This window comes from Galeopterus variegatus, unplaced genomic scaffold (genome assembly GCF_000696425.1).
Source record: "Galeopterus variegatus unplaced genomic scaffold, G_variegatus-3.0.2 Scaffold441, whole genome shotgun sequence".
In the NCBI taxonomy this organism is placed as follows: domain Eukaryota; kingdom Metazoa; phylum Chordata; class Mammalia; order Dermoptera; family Cynocephalidae; genus Galeopterus; species Galeopterus variegatus.
This window is the reverse complement of record NW_007726552.1, coordinates 338,999-347,919: the sequence shown is the minus strand read 5'-3', so window position 1 is coordinate 347,919 and position 8,921 is coordinate 338,999.

Here is an 8,921-nt window from a genome sequence, read left to right as displayed (position 1 = left end):
TCAAAGCCTTTTCTTTATGTATCTACTGGTTAGAGCTCAGAGTTATTAGGATTAGGAGAGAAAAAAAGCATATGGAAGTCAAACTCTTGAGAAAGTGGTGGGGAAATCTGTGATGCTAAGAATTCATATAAAATTTAGAGAATAAAGAGGAAGAAGAAAGAAGATGAAAGCAATTTTGAAAAGATTACAAAAGTGAAATTAGAAAGCAAAGATACAACACATGGATGTTTAATGAATCTAAAATAAATTGACAAAAATATTTTATAAATGATAATTTTTTTTTTTTTTTTTAAGTAAAGGGAGATTTTATAAGTGTTGTGAAACACTCTGAGACAAGAATCCTTATCTCATGAGCTTTGAGGGTTCACTAATCACAATTGCCATTTCCAGGCTGGCCTTGGGAGCACTGTACTCTTTACTCTTTCTGAAGTAAGAGTGGACATGGGCCTGTCCTTCAATACCACACAGCATGACTGAGATCAGGCAGTGGCCTTTAACAAAACTTTCTTAAGTCTACTGGATAGCAACAGAGAATAATTATTACTCAGAAAGCAACTAACTAGCTGTCTATTGTTGCTTTCAGAGTGACCAGTCCAAATTTATGCACACCACTTTGCCTAATTCTCATTCCACTTCTGATATGACAGTGACCATCCTCCTCCTACCATCCTGTAATACTTTCAATAATTTCTAGACTCTAGGTTCAAGAGAATGCGTTTTCAGAAAGAGAAAAGAATCCAGTTTATTTGCTGTCTAAATTCTGCCTTTGAAGTTATAATTTTTAGTCTTATGATCTACATCATTTCAGTACCTATAACAAAGGGACCACCTCTCTCCAGCTCAAACAAGACTACTACATAGGGGTAAAAATGTTTATCATAAGGACAAGAGACAGACAAATTTGTGGGATAGTAGGTACTGGGATGGAACATGGGTAGTGGAACTGGGGAAAGATTTTCATTAGAGGTAGCTTAATAAATGTTTGCTGAATAAATTAATTAAGGCCCAGTGAGAATTCTTGGAGTATACTGTGATGGGAAGAAAATGAAAAAGAAAACTGAGAAATTGAAACATAGGAAATAGAAAAATAAGAAAACCAATTTTTGAAAAACAGAATAGATTGATCAAATCATTTTTATTGCCAACATTTTTGAAACTTAGTTGAGTGTAATTCTGCTAATGGGGTGTGCCACCCTTCTGATTGGGTCTATTTCATGATCTAATGAAACAACATTGTAAATGGAAAGACAGCTCACGGTGTTTGAAATGGGAGAAAGAAATTCTAGGCACATCAATTTGGGTGTCTTTCAAGTTTGACATGTGTGTTTACTTTAGAATTTTGAACACATGAATGATTAGGAGACAACTCCTTGGATTCAGCCTGTTCACGCTAAATGACTAGTGAAATGGGTACATGACTCAAAAAGACAACTTTTTTTTTTCTTATTTTTAAAACAGGAAGGGGAAACTATAGAAGGTATGGGTATAAGAATCATTCATTCATCCAACAAATATTTATTGTGCATTTCTATAGAAAAACTCTGCTCGATTGTGGGAATACAAGGAGTATTTAGACATTTCTGATTCCTACTAGGCTAGCATCTAATGGAAATGAAAAGCAACATAGATTACGTAGGCTAGTGTAAAGATAAAACACTTGAGGAGGATTACAAAAACAGCAAAAACAAATAAAAACTACAAAAGTATACTATGATAAAATCTATCAAATTTGATTAGTAATTATGAAATAGAAATTGATGGACTTCAAAATTAGAGTATTATCCTGATAAACAATTGGTCATAATAGATCTAGGATTAGTAGAAAACAGACATCAGTGGAATAGCCTATGTAACAACTCCTGATTAAAACTATGTAGAGTCCTGTGGTTGTGGAGACAATATCTTCCTGGAGAAGGGAATGGGAAGGAAGGATCATAGCAAAGTCTATTTTCTCAATGCACCTTATTGAAACAGGATCCAGAAAACTGAGACAATTAGGGGTGGAGAGAGGAGGATGAATGGTAGTCTATGGTTACAAAGGAAGAGTTTATGATCACATATTCCTATGGCATAAGGAATAACAAGGATTCATAATATTGGGGTAATGCTTTCCTGGAAAAACAGCAAAGTCCAAGTTTATATATGAGTGGAATAGTCAAGAGAAGAACTAGTAAACAGAAAAAAAGCAGATAAAAAGTGAGGGTGAGACAGGTGAGGAGCAAACAAGAAACACTAGTAAAAATTTTATAAAAGTTTGAACTGTAACGTCAGTGGGCATGTTGTTTGCTTTGCTAGTGGGAGGATTACATTTACTTATGAGTAATATGTAAATAAATACCTTTTATAAGTTAACCTTTGGAAGTTAAAATTGGAATATGGCAGGCAATACTCAAAGCTAAATGTTATTCACGTGTAAGGGATTATTATTATATCCCTTTCATAGAGGATCTTCCCCAATTTGGTGTAGAAAAAAATACAACCAAAATTAATCTTTTGAAAAGTTATGAAAATACTTATTCATTCATTGTACACATTCATTAAATGCTTGTTACATATGTGTAAAGTATTGTTTGGGATTAGAAAACTACTGCAATATTATGTTACTTTAATTCTTTTTAAGCATTTTCATCTCTTATTTGTTTTTACTTTATAGCCAACACTTTTGTGATGACAGGGATATACAATTAGTCCCATTACCTTTGAGATCTGTTTAATTCCCCACTATATAAGATAAAGTAAAGCAAAAACTATAGCCTTCCGTGTACATATGGCAATCATACTTCCTCATACTTCTAAGCTTTGGGGGCTGGAGAATGGTAGCAGGGAGAGCTGGTTTCTTCCTTTTTTTGGCCATCTCCTTTTTTGTATTGAGAGAACCCCAGTGTAATCAGAGAAGCAATATTTCCAGTTAAAAAAAATTATTCTCCTTAGACTTCTTTGACATTAGGCTTGGTGATATAACTCAGTGTTTACCCGTGAGATGTAAGAAGAAATCTACTGATAAAAAGGATGGATTCCTCCATGATGCCTTTTGCCCTCTCTGCATCCCCTGCTTTTTCTGGGAATGTGGCCATGATGTGACAGCCATCTTGTCACAACAGGAAGTGATGGCTGCAAGCCGCAGTGGAGCGAAAGACAGCAGGGAGCATTTCTGATGGCATTCTGGCACCCCATACTTGCTGTAGCCCTCCAACCTCAAGACTTCTTTGTTATGTGAGAAAAATAAACCCCTATTTGGTCTGGCCACTGTGGTCAGATTTCCGTTTCATGGAATTTAAGAGAGTCAAGGACAAAACAATAATCCTAGAAGAAGAAAAACTAAGGATAAAAAACCACAAAGATGGGACCAAATGCAGAACAATAGACAACAAACTTCTCATACTCTAACCTTGATTTCTACTTCTATGAGGTAGTAAAATAGTTCTGCCTAATGTATTATAGCTCATGTAGTAAGTACATCATTTTGTTGACCCTAAGATGTACATTTTTTCATATATTTAGATCTCTGAAATTGGGGGTTTTGTAATTGCCATTGGCTAGGTGGCACCTATATTCTAGATGTTATTGTTTGCACAGGTGCATAAGAACTTGCAGAATTAGTGTCAGTGGCTTGTAAGAAAATTCTGGACACAATGATAGACCTCTGGTGTAGGTAACACTTCATCACCAATGCTCTAATGGCACAGATGATGCTGTTGTGTGGAAAAACACAGACATTAACAATTCTTATACATGCCATGATTCAGTAGAGTTGAACTCGAAATATGAAAAAGCTTTGAAAATACCTTAACCTATTTATTTTTGCTTATGCATTCCTTTTTATATATGCATAAGAATGATATATAATCACAAGTAAATCTAAATGGGCTCTTTTAGTATGTATAAAATTAAAACTCTAAGAGATTTAAAAATGTTATAATTTAATCAGCTGCTTTTAAATCTTTCTTAGTGGTATGTAAAATAATGATGTGTTTTACGAGATGTGATATCCTAGATTTGATGAAATACTATAAAGCTCCCCTCTGCCAGGAGTAAAAGTCAGCCTTCTTTTTCACTGCATGATCTTGTAATAGAAGACAGGCCTTGGGGAAAGTGGCCAAGGAATCTGCCCTAAAGTAATGTTTTGTGGATTATGTGCAAAAGAGTAGAGTGCCTGGCAGTTATATTGCCTTAGGGACCCATACTATGAATTGCCCCCATAGAGAGCTCTGAACTCTGTTCTGAATCTGCATGGGCAAGGCAGATCACAAACTTGACAGATACACAAAATATATATTTGTGGAATCAATTAATTTATAAAAATTCCAATTAGCTTTATATATCAGGCAGTTTAGTTTGCTATTTTAAACTTTTCTTCCAGTATAATATTTTCTTGTAACTGATTTGTACTTTTGCCTTCTAAAACCTTTGTATTTCAAATAAATTTCAGGAAGTGTGTTGAAATCTTTTATATAGAGGTAGGTTTTTATATGTCTTTTTTAAAATTGACGAATCTGAAGTTTCAACAGTTTAAGTGAATTGCCTAAAGTCACATAGCTATAAGTAGCATCATTAGAATTAGAATTCACATTTATCTGTTTCAAAAATCCATGCTTTTTATTCTATATGTAAGTTAAAATAAGCCTCCCACTCCCCAAATCACTCCCAACAAGATTCTGGAACCATAGAGTAAGTCGCTAACAGAAGAATCCAAATATTACCACCAAATTGTGGAAAGTTCAACTGCAAAAGTTTAAAGAAAAGTTTAACCAGTTTATATGAACTTGGTATTACTCAGAAGAAAGAAAAACAAGAACATGTAATGTGATAAAATTTTCTAGTTAATGAACAAATAATAGAGAAGTAGTGGTAACAAATGACCAAATGTCCTATCTTAATTTTTGAAAAATATTATGACAAGGGTAAAAATGGTCATTTGATTGTCAAGATGCTTTTTTAAAAGATGACCTTTATGAAAAATTTGACAGGGTGGAACCTGTCTTAGACACTTACAAAATTTCTATATTGAGTCCAATTTCCCATGCACTATCAATTTAAATATAAAGATATAAAATCATTGGCTTTATCTATATTAGTAACAGAATTGGCTATGATAAAGACTTGTTTAATCTGATTGGCTAGAATTTATTAAGATGATCAATGAAATTTATGATGTATGATAGTTATAGCTAAATGACCATGCCAGTCATTGAAAACTGGCTTCCTTTGAGACTCACAAACTAATTTTCTACATATAAAATCAAGCTCTCCCATGAACCAAAACTTTATTTTCGGGTCTTGGAAAAACACACAAGAACTGCTTTCTCAGACTGGAAGACCATCAGAGATCCTGCTGTGATCCTGAGCATGGTACAAGCCACAACTGTGAGTGGAAAAAGAATGTTAAAAAACTAAGGGAAAAATTAGAAAAATATTTAAATCTGAATAATTGTGAAATGTTAAAAAATTCATTTTTAAAATTAAATTTCTTTTTAGCATTGTAAGTTAAACCCAGCAACACTGAATATTCATTTAATTCATATTAAAATATGACTTTAAGCCTCTAGGATATCTTAAAGAAAAATTAGTCTACAAAATTGTTTTCTTAATATTTAACTCATAAAGCTATTTTTTTGATAAAAATTATGACGTACTAAAAGTCAAAAATTTTTGAGTACTTTGACATGGGAAACAGCCTATTTCCCAAACCAAAGAAAATTAACCCTGTGGTTGACTCCTGTAAACACACCTCATTTTGATTCTTAAGAGTATTCTAACTGCACACTATATTTCGAAGCAAAGAACATTTTCCTTCTTTCTCTAAGGAGATAGGCAGGATGTAACTTGAACTTGGGGAAGCCAACAAGACTCTGCAGTCTGAAATGGACCATGGGCAATTATGTGAGAGCTAAAATCAGGAAGCTTTTTGTTGAAATAGAAATAAATATTTTAAAAAGCTTCTTTTAGAAAAGTTTAATATTAAGTTAAACCATATGAAATCGCAATTTTAAGGCTCAGAAATGTATGGATAGCAATAATTTCATATGCTTCAACTTAATATATTGAGAACTTAAATTAATTAAAGATGTCATTGATTATTGGCCCAAGACAAAAAATGCAACTTGGGTTTAGAATTAAAAATTAAATCACCTATGGGAAGATCAATAGTAAATGAAAGTGACTCTGCCAATTGTTCTTATAATGGCTTCCTGAAAACACAAAAGCAGCACAATTGTTCCATTTCACAGTTCTAATGTTAGAGTTATTATATGTTTGTAGTTTCATGTTATTCCTTCATTCTCCCATTTGAAAGATCTTTGGTAGTATTGGAAGCCACATTTCCTTATTATTGAGGAATGAGGTGAGATTTCAAAGACAAAAATAAAACCACTTGGTGCATAAATAACACTTAATGTAAAGGAATATATGAAATAAAGACCCAAATTTATAAGATGGTCAACTAATTGGAAAAGTAAAGATGAGTGATAAAGGTAGAGGAACCAAGATAGAGATTAGAATATGGTACAATATTTTGGGGAGTTGGAGGGGAGTGGAACAAGTTGGAAACACTTGTATTATAAATAGGTCAAGGTTGGTGACCGAAGAAGGAGACTAGGATCAAATTGCCACTATTAGAACATGCTGGAGTTAGGTGTGCTAGCTCCTTTGGTGTAGGATTTGAGGAGAGTCAATGCTTTTTGTGTTTTGATATTTACACAAATTTTTTCAGGTAAGAAGCAAGTAAAAGTTATAGCTAGGAAATGCCATAAAAAAAGATGGTTGAATTAACTTCTGAAAAACTGGGTTTCAACAAGGTGACAGGATGTTTTTAGTATTCTTGACTGCCAGTATTCTGAGATTAGTTCATTACTGTACTTGTAATGGCCTACTTGAAAGTGTAAGTTTTATGCTTTTAAATTGTCACCATATAATTTGCACCATTTCAATTCACAAGAAATAACAGGTATGATAAAACTATGTGACAAAACCCTATAATAAGTATCAGCTTTAATGGAGAAGTTCTAGACCCAGTCCGTTTACCAACAAGATGTCCACTTTCAACCCTGACGACAAGATATTATGAAATAAGATAAAGAAAAGGAAAAGTAAGTAATAGAAGGACGGAGACAAAAATGTCCCTTTTTACATATGACAGTAAGTTCAAGAGACTTAATAATTAAGTATTAACATCATAATAAGATGAAAAGAAGACTTTAGTAAATGGGAAGATATATTCAATACTAAGTTTATATATATTAAATTTACATAACTTAATCTATAAATTTTATAGACTCTAGTCAAAATTCCAGCAGGAGTTTTGACTAACTTTAAAAATTGATTATAAAATTTAAGCAGAAATATAAAGGTCCATGAATAGTTAAAAAAAATTTTTAAAAGAGCCAGGAGGGGACTTATCCAAACAGAAATTAAGACATTTACAAAAGTATTCTTTAAAAAATGTGATTTTCGCACAGAAACATGTAGATAGATAATGGAATGGAATAGAGTCTAGAAAGTAGACAAGAATATACATATATGATTGAAATGACATCATAAGTCAGCAAGAAAAGGGTAGATTCTTTAATATAAAGAATAGAAAGAAAAGTTGAAAGAAAGAAAAAAATCCACTTCAACTGGATTAAAAGTCTAAATTTGAAAGACAAAAATCTAAAGCCTTTATGGAAAAAAATACAGGAATTTATCTTTGTAATCTCATTTGGGGAAACCCCTACAATATCCAGAAGCACAAATGAGAAGAGAAAAACTTGATGTATTTGGCAATATCCAAATATAAACATTCTGTTTAACAGAGGACTTTATCAGCAAAGAACAGGCAGATGTATATAAGAAGATATAAAGTGAAAACCAACAGGTCGTAATTATGTGCCACACACACATACACACTGTATATTAGTCTCTGGCAAATAAGAAAGCCTGTAAACCCAATAAAATCTGAATAAAATACATGAATAAGAAGTCACAAAAGGAGGGGGTGGGAATCAAATAGTTAATAAGTTTATGAACAGATATTTACTAATTTAAGCAATCATGAGATACCATTACCAAACTGGCAAAAATTTATAGTCTCAGTATATCAAGTGCTCATAATATCAACTACTGATTGAGGTAAGATGATGCAGACACTTTGGGCAGTAATTTGGCAGTATTTCGTGAAATTAAATATTCATGTAACTATAGTCCAACAATCCTACCTGTGGTGTACATCCCCAAGAAACTCTACCCACATCCATAGGAAAACCTGTTTACTACAGTGTTAGTTGTGTTCACAAAGGGTAGGAAGCAACTGTATGTGTTTATCACCAGAAGAATAGCTACAGAAGTATTGTGTGTAAATGTAAACCATGAAACCTAGACTTACCAAAGCTATCAGGGTCTCCTGGGAGGCTCCTAATAAAGAATGATCCTCTTCCACACCCGGATTCTGAACAATTTAAGGAATAAACACAAGAACAGATGGAGGTTTGAATATTGCTTTTATTACTGATAGCATAACATTGAAAGATAATTAGTGTGGGAGAAAAGGGGTCCACTAAGTGAAAACCAGAGAAGGCAGAGTCTCCACCTCGGGCCAGGTGCCCTTGTGGCAGGAGAGAAGGTGTGCTCTCCGCATACAGCCTGACCCAGGAGGAAGAAGGGCGGAACGGAGCAGAGCACGCCGGTCACAACAAGGAGTCACTCTACCTCCTAAAGGCAAGGCGAAAAACTGCCATCAGAAAAAATTCTTCCTATAAAGGGGTAGAATGAGGCCCTTCATGGGAAAGGGACATCCGTGCGAGGAAGGTTCAGCAACACTAAAAGCATAATGTTCATGAGAAAGCCAATAATGATACAATTAATAGCTCGATATAATACATTGTAAACTAAAATCACGCACATGTACAAAACAAACAAGATAAACAAGATTTGTTTTCAGGGATATC